The following is a 17,558-nucleotide window of genomic DNA, read 5'->3' as shown; positions in this document are numbered from 1 at the left end:
TGAAGCATAAAACTGAGCATGTTGTACCCTTAGGTCAACCAAAACATCCCACGGTTCCTTTCACAAGACTGCAATAAATGTTGTTGTAGGGTCTATACATACAAAATATAAGGCCTCTTCTTCAGACAATCATTTTAAATCAACAGATAAAAATGAAAAATCTGGTTAATAGTTCCCAACCCTAAACAAATCTCCTGACTGTAAGCTATATGCCTAACTATGGGTTTTCAAGCAATTTAAGAGGATTATTCCACATTTTTGGTCTAAAATATCCAACAAAGTTAGGGTGATAATTTGATGGGTCCAGTCGATTGTCTTTTTTCTAAAAGGAAATTATCTCGGCCCCTCAGTGGCTGTTAGGAGTATCAAAATATGCACTACTAACATGGAATATTTTTTCAGGAAAATCGAGCGACATGGCAAATTCAAGCTGAGGTGGATAACAACTCTGCCAAATGCAGGAGTAGGTAGATAATTCATAATTGACTGCAAATATGCTGTTCACAGAGGGCAGATTTTCAACTTCAGAATGTAGGTTGCCTGCTAACATTTCATCTAGGGTAGACACCACTTCTATAATTGCATCCACATGTTCAGAATTGTGTTTGGTATAGACATTCAGTAACAAGAGAGTTAAACTATTTGCTTATTTAATCTTCAGCCACAAAACATCTTAAAGAAAGGTTTTAACTCGTTGCGCATGAAGACCTAATGAAACCCAGATAACATGTCCCCCACTTAGTTTAACCCATGGATCTTTACCTGCATTAATGTGTTAGTCAGAGTACCCAGAGATAAAGGTGGTTCTTCAGCACATGATTCTTGAAAAAAGATTGTTTTGAATCCACTCTACACAATCAATGTCCCAGAGCTTTTTTGGCAAAAGTGGAATTTTCCAGGAAAGCAAATATTGAATGTTGCTCCAGGATCCCGAGTTGTTATCAAAAGAAACAGTCAAGGTTTAGGGAAGTGAAAAGGGGGACTATTGTGTCAGTCTAATGTTATTAAATGTACTCATTAGGGAAATTCTACTGGTTTCACTATGTCCTCAATCCCTCAATTAGCAGAACAAGATATGCTATCTAGATGAGTCACACCAAGCCTCAGTATCATTTTAACAAACTCAAACAGGGCAGAATGGATATTGGATCACAATGGTGGAAAGGTCCTAAAATCTGTGGACAGCAGGTCCTTTGATAAAAAGTCGTGTTTCAGTGTGATTCCAATTATGTCATAGTCAGCCATAAAATGAGTGCTGCTAAAGATATCCTCTTGGATAACTGACAGGTATCCATTATTATGTCAAATACAATGGAAGTATGTATTACAACAAGGGTTTGCTCTCTATCCTTGATACCACTGCAGTGGTGGAGACAGCTGGTGATTATTTTTAGTGGAGGGGCCCAAATATTTCCTCAAAAGGCACAGCAAGGGAGCCCAAAATAATGTCAGCAATGTGTTAATCTTCGTGTAAGTCAATGTTTTACAATGATTGCCAACTGAAATTGTAGAAAATTATGACTTGTCTTTTAATGAAAGCTGTCTTATAGAGTCATGATGTAATAAGTTTATGTAAAAAGGTTACATAACCAAAATGCACCATAAAGAACAATAAATAGTGCATTTTACAGGATATTGTTCGGTATAAAAAGTGTAAAAACCCATACAATATACCATTGGTAATTAAGGCTACGTATGAAAATATTTAGTAAATGCCAGGTCACCAATATTAAACATGAGCATTTTACAGCATTTTCAGCTGTATTCACAATATATCTTTGACAGAAATGGTCATTGTAAATAATTAATGAGAAACGTTTACAGTGACCAAAACTGGCATAGATGGTGGCTGTATTTTCATGAAAGTGATTTGAAGTCAGTAAATCAATTGCATAAAGTTGCTGACACAATCATTCTATTATATGATATGATATGGTATTTATAACGCGCCTATACACAAGTGTTTCAAGGAGCGACGAGGCCTGGTTGGGGAAACAGAGGGAAGACAAAGACAACGATCCTACTAGGCCAGGAGACATTGAGATCGCACAAGTGCAGGGGAGGGGGAAGGGGAAAGAGTGGTGGGAAAGGGGGGGATAGTGCAGTGCACAGGATAACAGTAAGATAAATAAAGACAATAAATAAATAAAGACCATAAATAAATAAATAAAAGTGCGACCAGCAGGTGGCAAGTGCAAGGGTAAGTTCAGCCATCGGGTGTCAAGTGCTAGTCGGAGCTGTAGGGATACAGAACAGTCCCCGAGTGCAAGGATTGCCAGGGGGCAGTGCAGGTGTTCAACTGGTGGGGAGGGGACCTTGGCCCGAGATCAGAGGTTAGCCAGGTAACCAGTGCAGTTTCGGATTTAATCAGGAGATCAGCAAGGGAGAGGAAGAGAGAAACCAGAAGCAAAGAGGAAGTTCTTGAGGTGCTTCCGGAACCGAAGGTGGTACACCTCAAGTTTCAGAGGGGCCAGGAGGCTGTTCCAGAGGGAGGCCCCAGCTGAAGAAACAAATCTACCAGCAACCTCGATGCTTGGAGAAGCGACTGGCCCTGAGGGAGTTGGAGGTGGATGAGCGAAAAGCTCGAGAGGGCAGATATTTAGGAAGAGTGAGTTGAAGGTATTGAGGTCCCAGACCCGGGAGGATAGCTCAGCGACAACGTGCTCGCCTTGGAAGCAAGATGACACGGAGCAACACAGGTTCGATCTCCGGGTCCGTGCTTAGAAAACACTGGGTATTAAGCGCATTATAAAGAACCTATCATATCAGAAGGCCTTGTTGACAATGAGGAGGGTTTTGAACTTAATCCTCGCCGCCACTGGGAGTCAGTACAGAGACTTGGCCAAGGACAAGTCTCGCAGTCCTGTTTTGGATGAGCTGCAGAGGGTGGAGAGTAGAGGCAGACAGATTCAGAAGGAGGCTGTTGCAGTAGTCCAGCTTAGAGAGAACCAGAGCTCTGGAAACAGTGAGGTTCTGGGGGAAGGTGAGGAAAGGAAGAATACCTCTGAGGAAGTGCACCTGGTAGTGTGACTTCTTAAAGACGTCAGAGATGTGTGGAGAGAAGGAAAGTGTGAAGTTGAAGATGACCCTGAGGTTTTTAGCCTCACAGGTGTGAACGGGAAGAGGGCCAAGGGAGGCCAGCCAGAGAGTGAAAGGAAAAGAGAGAGCAGGTGTGCCGATGAGGATAATCCCGGTCTTACTGGCATTAAGGCAGAGATCATTGGTGGCACACCACTCCTGGATAGCAGAAAGACAGTCAGATATGAGAGAAGGAGAAGTTGTGGCTGAAAATGAGCTGGGCGTCATCTGCATAGCACTGAAAGTTGGGGAAGAGAGCGGCAATGCAGTGGGCAAGTAGTGCTAGGTATTGGTTGAACAGCCAGGGAGAGAGGTTAGACCCCTGGGGAACAACATAGGTAGAGATAGAGATATAGGTAGACATGGGAGGGTCAAACTGAGAGGAAAGAGGTCTGATCGGTGATACCCAGGTTATCACTGAGACGGTTGAGCAGGATGGTATGATTGGCTGTGTCAAAGGCAGAAGAGAGATCAAGTAAAATGAGGACACGAGGGGTGTTGGAGTCAAAGTTGGAGAGCAAGTCTTCACAAATGTTCAGAAGAGCAGTTTCCGTGCTTTTGGCAGCTCTGAATCCAGACTGATGGTCATGGAGACAACCAACAGATTCAGTCTGATGGTTGAGCTGAGAGATGGCCAGCTTTTCCAGGAGTTTGCACAGGAATGGAGTGACGGAGATTGGACGATAGTTTGCCGAGAAGGAAGGGTCGGCAGAGGGTTTCTCAAGATGAGGGTGCACAACAGAGTGCTTCAGGAAGGAGGGGAAGACTCCAGTGGCGAAGGAGTGGTTGCACAAATCAGCCAGAGCAGGGGCCAGGGTGTCAATGTGGTCCTTGGTGGTTTTGGAGGAACAGGGGTGATCCTGTTTTGATGAGACTTTTATAGATCGGACTTGTCTAGAAACCTTGTCACGGGAGAACAGGGGAAACGCAGAGAAGGAGAGAGGAGAGGTGGCCGCAGAAGGGCCAGAGGAAGAGCAGAGAGTAGAGGGAGGGGGAGAGAGGAAGAGAAAGAGGACAGGATGTCTTGAGTTTTAGAGGTGAAATGAGAAGCCAGGACTGTGCAGAGGGCCTGGGAGGGGACAGGAGAGGTATAGAACGCAGCAGGATTGGCCAGATCCTTGCAGATTTTAAAGAGTTCAGCAGACTTGTTAGATGCCACGGAGAAGCAGGATTTGTTGTGGGCTCTCTTTTTGGTGCGGGCAGAGAGCCGGTTTTGCCTTTGGAGCAGGCGGAAGGCCAGTTTGTCAGAAGATGTGCAGGAAGCACACCATTTCCTCTCAGACACCTTGCACTTGCGTTTAAGGGTGACGAGGTCTGAGTCTATGGCAATAATGACCATTGTTAATCATTTTCAATGTGGTTATGACAATGTTACATTCTTCTGGGAATTCAACTTAACAGAACATTAAGGCCCTGATTCACAGTGTGTTTTCCAATGGGGGTTTGCCATTATAAAACACGTCTGTGAATTAGACCCTAAATTTGAACTTTGCATAATCCAGGGTCTGCATTAAAGCCTGGCTGTCATTTGTCATCTCTGCCTTGAGATGAAGGTGCATTTATCACAACAGAAAAAAACATGAAAACCCTACAACAAAGGGTACTCTTTAATAGGCCCCTCCCGCAGGAGGCTAGTTTAAGGATACATACGTGAACCTGCATTTAACTGGATTGCAGCAAGCTCAAATCCATGGTATTTGCAGAGATTTGAATCAGAACCATGTAGTCAGAGGGCCTGTTCAACCCACTCTCAAGCTAAAAAGAAAATTCCTTGCACTTAGCATGTCACCTTTCAAAACTTGCCCTTTCCATAAAGTCAGCAAAACGGTTGCCATAGTGTAGGGACACGAAGAAGATCTGACATATTACTCAAATCAATCATTGAGTGAAGACATTACTAAGAGTTGCTTACATGAGTCATTGTGCTGTGTGATTGAATACATTATTGCATGTCCAAACAGTGGACTGTCATGTATATCAATGGAGAAGACTCCACTTTGTGTGCGAAATAAATATGACGCTGTTGTCCGGTAGCGCTCAACTTTTCCTTCCAAGTGATAATGCATATCACTTGCTATCTCTCTTACAACGGACAATGACAATTACAATTATCTATATGACCTATATACAGTGTACATCACTGTTTCAGTCTGCCATTTGAAATGTATATTATATTGACTTATCAGATATTGGTTAATGATCTTCCCATTTTGAGTGCGCCTCATAGCAAACAAATAGCATCAACAACACATTCAGCGCAAGCAATACAATTTCTCTATTCACTCCTGCAACATCTTAGAATTACCAGCAAACCAATATGTCATTATGCCTCACGCAGGTCCACTGTTTGGACAAGCAATAATGTAGTCAATCAAACTGCATGCTGAGTTTGAGTGATTGTGTGACTCTACCCCTGTTGTCCTATGTGGCGCACTGCCTTACATGATTTCATTTTACAGTAAAACAACTTTTCTCCATTATCAAGATGGCACCTTTTTGTTAGACAGAGTTTTACAAATATACTCCTAATTAAGATGTCCTTCTTTCAAAGAGATAGACAACACTTTAGCAATCTTCTCCAGGTACAGCTCCAGGTACAGCTGTTTTCCCTGCTTCTTTCAAAAATGCAAGTTTTATTCCCATCTTCAAAAAACCCACAGCTAATCCCCTGATTGTTTAAAATTTCCGGTCTATTTCTCTTTTCCTGTATCTTTCAAAGTTGTTTGAACGCCTTGTATGCTCTCAGATCTCATCTTTTGTCACCCATCTTTCTCTTCTTCCTCAATATCAATCTGGCTTTCGTCCTCTTCATTCAACTGAAACTGTTCTGTTCTCAACACTAGGCTCTCAGCTTGGTATTCTAAGCAATCTTCTTTTCTGATTCTTCTTGACTTATCTGTGGCATTTGATACCATAGGTCATTCTCTCCTCTTGACTTCCCTTTCTTCTTTTGGTCTTAAGGGTTCTGCCCTATCTTGGTTTAGGTCACATCTTTCTAATCAGACTTTCTCTGTCTCATGGGTGGGTAACTCTTCTTCGTCTTTCCCTCTTGATCATGGGCTCCCTCAAGGGTCAGTCCTAGGCCCCTTCCTCTTTTCTTTATATAGATCACAACTTGCGGCTATTAGCTCTTCCTTTGGTCTCTGTCATCACTTCTTTGCAGATGATACTCAACTTTTTCTGTCCTTCTCTTCATTCACCCCTGAAATTCTTCACACTATTACTGCCTGTCTCACAGCTATTAAATCATGGATGTCCAATCACTTCCTTACTTTTAAGGCAGGGAAAACGGAGGTCTTGTTTTCCCGGCTAACACTCTTCTTCCCCAGTCCTCACCCTGTTCATATCTTTTCCTCCCTCTAGTCTTCCAAGTTCCACGTCTGCTCATAATCTTTCTTTCTCTCACCATATTTCTCTCACCTCTTGTTCCTGTTGCTTCCATCATCATAATATACGGAAAGCTTGCCCTTTCCTCACTTTCCAGGCATCTAAACTTCAAATATCTTCGCCGATCTTCTTGCGGCTTTTCTATGGTTCCACTAGTCTCTTTGGGCTCCCAAGTTCTCATCTTGCCCCTCTCAAATCAGTCTTTCATTCTTCTGTTAATGTATTATGTATTCTCCCCTATGATATGATATGATATTTTATTTCTATCGCGCTCATACAAATGTATTTCAGAGCACAAGAGGGCATGGGAGGAGAAACAGGGGAGAAACAGTATAACGATCTTACTAGGCCCAGTGACATTGAGAATGTGCAAGTGCATGTCAGAGGGGGAGGGGAAAAGTGCATGGGGGAGAATTGGTAAGTGCAGAGCAAAAGCGAAACAGACAATAATAAATAGATAAATAATTAGGCAACTAACAGTGGTAATGCAGCTAGCGAGTGGCAAGTACTGGGTTAGGCAGTGGACAGGGTATATCAGACAAGTGCATGAGGAAGAGGAGGGGGACTCTATGGGTACAGATACAGACCCCAGTGCAAGGGGTGGCCAAATAGGCAGTGCAGGAGAGTGGCAGGGTGAGCAGGTACCTGGCCCAGAAGACAGAGGGTAGGCCAGGTGCATGGTGCCAAGCGAAAACAGATCAGCAGGGGACAGGGGGGGCAAAGGCTGAATCAAAGAAGAAAACCTTGAGGTGCTTCCGGAACCAGAGATGGCTCTCCTCAAGTTTCAGAATGCGAGGAAGGCCTCAGCCGAAGACAGATCTACCCCCATCTCACTTCTTTGAAAAATGTCTGACCCTGAGGGAGTTAGAGGTAGAGAAGCGAAGAGCTCACGAAAGAAGGTATTTGCGGAGGGATAGCTGAAGGTATATTTGACCCAGGCCCCTATCGTGGCTCTATTTCGTCCTCTCTTGCTACACTAGGCCGGCTCCCTTTTCACTCACAAATCAAGTTCAACTTTCTCTGCCTCGTCTTCAAATCTCTGTATGCACTTGCCCCTGGATACCTTGCTGTCCTTGTAGCCTTCTATACTCCTACTCATAATCTTCAGTCTTCTTCTGTTTTCAGACTTGTGGTCTCTCATCCTCCATGTGCTCAATCCCGCTTTCGTTCTTTTCAACTTCTTGCTCTTCTTCATTGGAATGCTCTTCCTATCTCACTTCGCTCTATTACCTCCTACTCTCTGTTACGTGCTTCCCTGAAAAAAGTATCTTCTTCACTATACCTGATTGTAGGTGGCCTGGACTTGACAACTTAATTGTTTAAGCACTTTTATTGTATTGCACTTTCTTTTATAATGTACAGCACTTTGGATTAAGGCGCTTTATTAACTACAAATAAAATACAAAATGCAAATACAATATGCACAGTACTAACCAGTCCTTTTCTTGTATAGGTTTATAAAGGGAACCACACCGTAGCTGACTTACAGTGACAAGATATACGTACCATTTATCTAGACAACAATGAACATATGCAATTTTGAGGATTTGCCAATGCAACTAAGGGTGAGTCAACAGAATATAGTATTTGTGTCAAGTAAATACATTTATGTAATGATTGTTTAAACCTCAACTTGACCCATCTATAACTACAAACGTAATATTATTTTGTGATGCTCAGAAATGTCAAGTGCATAATTTTAGGTGAGTAAGCATGTTAAAGACCACTCAATTAATTCACCAATTTCTTTGCCACCTAACACTCACCAAACTATAGAAGGGTGCGACTCCACTCACCACAGATTTACATTTTTCTAATGTCTCATGAGAAAGATACCACACGACATAGCATGAGCACCTTGCCTGACAATTTAAACTGTCAATAAACTAATCAATCACTTTTACCACTTGATCCAGTTTGGGATGAATGCACAACAGATGTTGACCGAGTGCCGGATAACAACTGTCCCAAATGGGGATGCTTGTATGGTGCGCCTTGGAATGGAAACTTTTAACACATTTTTATGTGGTGTATGACATTACACAACCCATATATATCAATGTTCTATTGGAGACTTAGAGATTCCTTTTTTTTTATTTAAGAATTATGTTACAGTAAAATTAGTGTTAGGCTTGATAACCCCTCCACGCGTCAGCCATTTATTGATGGATTGACAGCATTCAGCAAGTATTAGAATAACACCATTTTGTAGTCTAGACATTCTAGTAACAATTTCTATTTTTGGCAGTTTGGTTGCGCTGTAAGCACTGTGTTAAAGCCTAATCTGTTGTCATGGGAACATGGAAACAAAAGAGGGCTTCAAAGAGGAGATGCCATATGAGGAAGGACACAGCTTCCAAAATATATACTTATATCATTGCAGTAGAGGTTTATGAAGGTTTACAAGCAAACTAGTACATAGCGATGGCCATGCTGTGCTCTTTTCTTAGTAAGGAAGTGTGGAATGTGTTCTGTATCTTCTGCTGTGCCTTGTGGAAAGCACACGGCCCTCTGTGTTTGAAAATGTCCTCAAAAGCGGCTCGTTTCACACAGTACCTTATCCTGGAAAGCCCAACATTTCCTCGGGCTGAAGTTGAAACTCCTGTTGTACGCAGGGTGTTGAACTATTTTGGTACAGCAGACAGCATGTCTGCCCAGTATTAAAATGATTGGAGTAACTGACACGCATTGTGACACAACAGGTTCATATTAACACTGCATATTGTTTCCGTTTTTCATGTATAAGTACAAATAAGTGTAACTGGTTAGTTCAAACACTTTTCGCGAATTAAGCGCTCTGCTACGAATGCCCCGGGTTTTAGGAAGCTACTTGAAGTCGGATTACCCTTTTTCGTTATTAGAGTGATTGGTTGCTAGCTGTGTAAAGTGTAATTCAGAGGGGATAGCGATTGTCAGTGGTTTTACCAATGCGTTTTGCGATGACGCAGCTTTCGTGTGAGTTTTATTGTACATGATGACTAGTAATTTGACATTGTTTGCCAATGAAAGCAGTGTTAAGAAGCTGAAAGCAAGGGCTTAACATTTCAAATTGGCAGACAAGCATAAATATATATATAGTGACAAGAAAATGTGTGGAGTCACAAACAGAATACTTGTGCGCTATTTATCACTACTATATTCAGAAAAGGCGTCTCTAGCAGCAATTCCGTACCCACCAACCCATCCACAAAGGCTGGCAACAATTAACAATAGTATAATGAAAACGGGGGTAGGAATGCGCTTGACACTGTTAAACTAAAGTAAATCAACAGTCTTGCTGAATACAATGTTTTTAATAATAAAGCTTTCTTTGAAGAACAGCCGACACGTGTTTCGACACTTAGGTCGTTTTCAAGGCACACAAAACTAAAGATCATCAATTAGCTGGTTATATCCGGATCAAAATATTGAAAAAGTTCCCATCACTTGGGAAATATGGCGAAATGCAAAAGAACAAGGTACTAGTTGCCGTATTGGCCGACTGAATTATATAGCTCGATATATCGAGTGAGAAACATATATACGACACGTGTTTCGACACTTAGGTCGTTTTCAAGGCTGGTTAACACACATCGTAAATAAGAATAATATAGATGTTCAAAAAGATAACAAAGAAATAATCATTGAATACATAGCAGTAGAAAGATAATCGTTAAAATAAAGTACACATCGATATTCCAAAACGATAACGGAAATGCAAAAATAAAATAAAATGAATAAACATACCAGGAAAACATGCAGAGGGCGAGGTACAGCAGTTGTGGATCAGTAAAAACACAGTGAAATCAAAGATAACAAGAAAAGAAACGATTTAGAAAAAGATATAGACAATGTTCAGATGAGAAATCATCCATACGTATTACAGTTGGTACTCAAATATCATCTTAAAACTAACTGTAGCCAGCACCCCGTGGCACAACCACATGCGAGCCCAGACACCAGGGAAAAAAAAAAAAAAAAAAAAAAAAAAAAAAAAAAAACAAAAAAACAAAGTGCTAATCACAGTCCAGAATAACCCAAAATTAAATGGAGGGATATTGTAAATACAGCATCAGCTAATATTACGTGATACTAAATAATTAAAAGATACCAATTATATAGAGTAGCATAAGGATAATGCAAAATTCCTTTCGATGATAATATGATACAGAAAAGTCACTTACCACACAAAACTAAAGATCATCAATTAGCTGGTTATATCCTATTCAAAGTAAAAATATATAAAACAAAAATAGAACTCAGTACAGGAGCTATGAAATCAATTGAACAAAATGATGAGGACTAAAATAAATCACTCACCGGATCAAAATATTGAAAAAGTTCCCATCACTTGGGAAATATGGCGAAATGCAAAAGAACAAGGTACTAGTTGCCGTATTGGCCGACTGAATTATATAGCCTGAAAGGAAACCGGATCTAATAAGAAAGCTGTCGATTTCAATCAGTTAAAGATTCAATATTCACCAAGAGGAAATTACTTACTCGATATATCGAGTGAGAAACATATATACCAGGATAAATTCAACCGTCAATGATCGAAAGCTTCCAAGATAAAGTGTGTCGCTAAAGACGTCACAGAAGTGACGGCGACGTAAGTGGAGGCGCGTTACGTCGCTCTGGTGACGTATTGTATCAACAAGGTGACGGTAGCCGTACGCAGTGCGCCCCGGTCGCAGGCTATGACGTCAGATATCAACATAGTTTCGAAAAGGTGACTTACAGTGCCCGATAATTGCCGGAAAATCCTCACAACCATTTAACGTGAACTCCATGAATATGGTATACAAACAGATTCCAAATTAGACTAAAGAGTAATATAAAAATTACTGGTGGTCGGACACGCATGAGAGGTGAGCCACGGTGATAACTGGCCCCAATCAGATAGATGTTCAAAACAGTGATGCACATGCATGAAAAAAACAACCTTTCTGCTCACAAAATTCAATATTGATAAGGTAAGCCTTATTTAGAGAAAAACATGCATCTCATGATCTGAATTCAACCCACGTGTTGTGCATCTCAAAAGACAAATTAATTTGGCTTCCATCTGTCGCAGTTTAAGCTGGAGATTGCCGCCTCTTTTCCCTTTATGTGCTTTCTGCAGACCAATAAAGCGCAAATCAGTGATTGAGTCCAATTGATGCTCTACTTGCCAATGAATTGCTAATGGTGATTTGGGTTCACACATCCTGAGGCTGGCCAAGTGTTCCCTGATGCGTATTCGAAGCTGACGGATGGTACTGCCCACATAGAGTTTGCCACATACACATACAATGGCATATACCACATGGGTAGATCTGCAATTAATGTAGTCCTTAATGGACACTCTAGTTCCAAATTTATCAGTGAAAATTTCACACTTGGGAAACGCCCAGGCACATTGATTGCAATTTCCACATTTACGAAAGCCCGTCAGTTGTTGTAACCAGGAAGTTTCTGTGGTTTTGTTATCAAAGAATGATGGACTCACCCGTGATTTAATAGTTGGTGATCTTAAATAAGTAAATTTCGGTTTAGGAGTCAGGTATGGCTCTAGATCCTTGTCAAGTCTCAGGATGTGCCAATGTTTGGCAACCAATTTGTACATCATGGAAGAATCAGACGTAAATGGGGTAACCAAAGAAATATGGGGTAAAGAGTCTTTAGATTTGGCTGCCTTGTTCAAGAGGTCTGGTTGAGTGACACCAATGAATTTAGCATGTGCTTCATTGATTACAGAGGCTTTGTATCCTCTGTTCAAAAAACGTTGACTAATAATACGTGTCGGCTGTTCTTCAAAGAAAGCTTTATTATTAAAAACATTGTATTCAGCAAGACTGTTGATTTACTTTAGTTTAACAGTGTCAAGCGCATTCCTACCCCCGTTTTCATTATACTATAAATATATATATATGCACATGTAAGCCCTATTGCTTATATGTCTGCTGTTTTGCTTTGCAAATGTAAGAATGGGCACATTCTGAATTGCAAAAAGCCTTTTATGTATTTTGCATTAAACTACGTTGCAAGTCGTGCTTTTGTGATGCATTTCGCATACATATTTAGTGGTTTTTATGCCCCTTTAGTATAGTCTGGTGAGTTTTGGCTTGTCTGCAAAAAAAAGGTTACTAAAGTACAACCAATGCAAACAAGTATGTATATAATCCTATTGTATAATGTTACTGCTTAATAAAAGGTCAACAACATAGCATTTCAAAAGGTGTCACCTCTTTATTCTTCAGTAAACACATTTTCAACACCTTCACTAAAGTCAAAACTATTGGCTTTGCCAATGCTTGTTACTAGATGTAATTCTCTTAAAACCCTAGCAGCCCTTCTTCAGTAGCTAAAAAGGGATAGTTTATAAAAAAATAAATATTTTTTGTGGGAAGTAAAAAAGACAAATGATCTTTCAGAGCTTCCAGATGTTCAATTCTAGAGATAGTTGTCTAGATGCTGGGGGCCAACTGTAATCGCTACCCAGTACCCATTAAGGGGAGTGTTGGGATGGAAATGAGTATATACCACCCCCCGGGCGCTTTAGCGGGAGCGTGTCATAAGTAGCCATGTACTGTGCTAGGGGTGAAGGAACCATGGTAACAAATTCAGCACACATATAATGAAAGCAAGAATAATAGATGCATAGATTCAGTGCGCACATAGAAACAAATGCCATGTTGTAGTTATGGTAGGAGCATAGTCTTGCATGGCTGCGCGGCATCACAGCAGCTCAATGGAAGAACTCGACTAGACCCAGAACATTAAGGCGGGATGAGCCCGTAGAGCAAGTTCTCATGCAAGCTTCCACCTTGTCTTTCCCTTGTTGCAATTACTTATCACTGGGAGGAATGCACCCTGCAAGGCCATGAGACAACACCAGGCTCCTTGCAGTGTCCATTTATCATATCTGAACCCTCAACAGACCCACAACACCCGCCCAGGCTAACAAGAATAATGGGCCACTGCATTCCATGATAGTGAGTGACCCCAGCCATGGAACCAATGGCCTTAAACGATCTGAGCATGTGTCGTTTGACCGCCACACATAAATACATCTTTGTTACATGAGGTACAGGGAGGGATAAATTATAGATCAAAACAAGGGTGGAGGCCTTGGGTGCGAGGGGTGTGATATCAAAAAGCACAGAATGTATGGGTCAGTGTGACTGTATTTCTTCCTCCCTTTTCCCTGACACCAGTCCCCAAGCAGCCCAGCTGCATGCCGCAGTGATATAGTAGTAGTCATAGTGTATCATAGCAGCTCTGATACTGTAACTTACGAGGAACCTGGCCTTTACTCCTCGGAACGGGAAAGGGCAGCTGACCCACGTGGGAATTGACAGACGGCAGAAATGTGAACCAATCATAGCCTGGCATCCCCTATGGATCAGGCCCATGTATATGGTCTCGCCAATCAGTGATATTCGTTTTTACTGTATATTGATGATGATGTATTGCCTTTTAAGCTTCTGTTTGTACTAAGTTGAACCAGAACGTTCTCGAGCAGCAGAGTTCTTTGCTGATACCTTTGTATTCTGTACAATTAAACCTTTTTATCCTTGCAAGCAATTTCTTGGCTTTTTTGCCCCCAGAGGGTTGTATTCTTTTTGGCCTGAGCGTACCCAGGGACTCACCTTCAGGAGACAATATCTTGGTGGCCTACATTTTAAATGCAATATGTGCCTGGTTTCACAGTTACCTAGAGATGACATGTGTAATGGGTGGCAACTATAATCACTTTCCAAGATCCAGAACCTCTTAAATGTGTATGTGCCAACAGGTATGACTTCCCAAGGTGTTTGAATATATGAGTGCTAACTGATACGGCTTCCCAAGACACTTTACACAGTATGGGTGCCAAATGTAATGATTTTCATCATATCCTGCATGCCAGAGTCTAACTTCTACCTCAAAGGTGGTCTAAATGTCAACCTGGGGCTTTGGCAGGTTTTGCGGAAGATAACAGTGCTGTACCTGAAGCAAGGCTCTGGAGAAAGTTGGGTCTCTGTGCATTAGTGCAAGAAGAACCTCAAATCCTGAGAACTTGACAGGCTTTTTATTGGCCGTAATATTGGGTGCATTTATGTATCAATGCTTATAACCCTATTATGTATGATACAGCTTATCAATATCTTCCATACATAGGTTTATAACTAACCCAACAAGTATTTGCACTTGCAGTATAGTGCATTTTATACTCTTAAGTAGAAGTGCATTAATGATTTTCTCCTCCTCTTGTTTTCTATTTATCAACATTTATTGACATCTATTCTATTGTATGGATAATTTATGAACATTAAGAATGGAATTGTCAAGCTATATACAGTTCCTAATAAAAGCAAAAATGTAGTAGAGCAGCATCCTACTCTACAATATTAAACATTTCCTACAACCAATCACAGATGGGTGCTGTGACGAATCATGGGATTCTGTCACTTCTCCTCAGCAGGGAGCCTTTCTCTGTGAGGTTCGGGAGGAGAACCTGTTACGAAGAAACCTATATTTCTGATACTGAGAAAAAGAGTGCTTGATCAATACAGAACAATCTAGCAGAGTGAGAGTGACACAAGAACAGCTAGAAACTAGACAAACTGGGATAAGGAAACCCGAACGAAGAAGCCGAACAGTGAGTGGTGGCAAACGAGACTACAGACCCTGCCACATCACAGAACGGGTGGCAGAGGGAGGGAGCAAGAAGGAGAAAGGAGTGAAGCCAATCTGACAGAGCAAGAAGAGTTTCCCATCCTGCAGACACACCTGGTGATGCTAACTTGAAAGGAAACGAGGTAGCGAGGACAGCAGGAGACACATGAGGGATAACGAATATAGGGAGTATATGAATCATACTTATATCAGTAAGAGTGAAGAGTGGAATTCAAGTGATAATCCCAGGAGGAATAAAAAATATAATGAGTATATGATTCATACTTGTCTTACGTTTGACATACTCTTCGCTTGGTGCCTCTCGTAAGGTGAGTGATGGGGAATTATGGTTAACCACTCTTAGATCCATCCTTGGGCCCATGTACTCTTAATGTTAATGTAGAGGGGGATGAAATGATGCATCCCACTTGGTTTAGTAGAGGCAAAGAGGGTGCACTTGGCTATTTGTTCATAGATGCTGCCCTTTTTTTCATTGGAAACTATAACCCCAGTCCACATGACTTAATGACTGCAATTTCTAGGAAGAAGGAGGAAAAGGGGCAACCTAAAACCTCCAGGAAGAAACCTGCCAGCACTCCTGTGCTACCAACAAGGACATCCCAGAGAGTACTGTCCAAAGTCACACATGTGACTCCTCCACCAACTGAGGCTGAGTGTGTGGAACAAAGTTGTGTGGTTGATTCAGCTGCTGAGGAATCAGAGCTGGAAGAGGTCCTTGCTCCTGTTGGAGATCTCGATCCTTCAGACCATCCTGAGCTGCAGTCTTTACTGGCCCCTGTAGGGCAGACTTCAGCAGAGGTCAAAGAGAGTGTCCTACTCTTGAAGGTCTTCACCAACAGGCAGCTTCCCAGCTGGATGGGCAAGAGCCAGGGAAACATAGGTTGTACTGGGAAGATGGCCTCTTCTACAGTGAACCGACTGAGTCTATCACAGGGGACTACAGAATACTTGTATTGCCTCTTGAAAGCAGACTCCAGTTCCTACAGTTAGCCCATGAGACACCTTTGGCTGGTCATTTAAGTTTTAATAAGACCAAGGAAAGGCTCTCTTTATATTTCTACTGGACTAAGTTGGGGTCTGATGTAGATACATTTTGTAGGAGCTGTCACACTTACCAAACCTCTGGCAAGTGTGGCGCCAAGAATGTGGCACCCTTGGTGCCTCTCCCAGTGGTGGGAGTTCCTTTTGAGAGGGTAGGAATCGACATTGTTGGTCCCTTAGACGCTCGCACATTTTCAGGAGACAGGTTTATCCTGGTTGTAGTAGACCATGCTACTAGGTATCCTGAAGCTATACCTATGAGGACAGTTACAGCTCAGGCTGTTGCTAAGACCCTACTTGGTATTTTTACCAGAGTAGGTTTTCCTAAGGAAGTTATCTCTGACAGGGGATCCAATTTTATGTCCCACTACATGCAGGCCATGTGGAAAAACTGTGGAGTAACTTACAAGTTCTCAACTGCCTACTATTCTCAAACAAATGGATTGGTGGAGAGGGTCAACCGTACAATGAAGAGCATGATAGGTGTTTTAGAAGAACCCATTAGAAGAAAGTGGGACCTTCTACTGCCATGCCTTCTCTTTGCATATAGAGAAGTACCTCAGGAGGTGACCTTCTTTATGGCCATCCAGTTAGAGGCCCCTTGGCCCTAATTAAGGAGGGGTTGGAGAGTGCTCCTTCCCCCAAGCCAGTGAGAATCACTGACTATGTGATAGGTTTCCGGAGGAGAATGTCACACATGATGGCAGAAGCATCAGATAACTTAAAAGCAGGTCAGGCTCTGGTCAAACAATGGCATGACCAGAAGGCCAACATGGTTGAGTTTACTCAAGACCAGCAAGTTTTAGTTATGGTACCTACAAGGCAGTGGGCCTTACAGGACAAGTGGATAGGACCCTTCAAGTTTGTGGGTAAACTTGGAGAGGTCAACTATCTGGTGGACTTAGGCAATCCTAAGGAGGCTCCCAGAGTCTTTCACACCAACTGTTTGAAGGCTTATGTCACAAGACCAGAAGTGGGAGCTTTGCTTCTAGCTTCAACCCAAGAGGAGGAGGAGAGTGAACCTCTACCTGACCTACTCAGAGGCCAGCCTTTAGAGGAGAAAGTAGAAGGAGTTAATCTCTCTTCTAACTTGACACCTGAACAACAGGAGGAGAGCAAGTTTCTGTTAAATCAGTTTGCCTCCCTGTTTTCACTATCACCAGGCTTGACCCCTTGGGGCCAGCATGATATTCAAACTGGTGACTGTTTACCTGTCAAAAACGAGGTTACAGGATGTCAGATCATGTAAGATCCCACATAAAGGAGGAGGTCAACAAGATGCTTGATCTCGGGGTAATAGAGCCCTCTACCAGTCCATGGTCTAGCCCAATTGTTCTAGTACCAAAGACAGGAGCCAAGGAGTTGAGATTCTGTGCAGACTATAGAGCTCTTAATGCAGTCACCAAGAC

This window comes from Ambystoma mexicanum, chromosome 5q (genome assembly GCF_040938575.1).
Source record: "Ambystoma mexicanum isolate Mex_15411 chromosome 5q, UKY_AmexF1_1, whole genome shotgun sequence".
Lineage (NCBI taxonomy): Eukaryota > Metazoa > Chordata > Amphibia > Caudata > Ambystomatidae > Ambystoma > Ambystoma mexicanum.
This window is presented reverse-complemented; position numbering follows the sequence as displayed.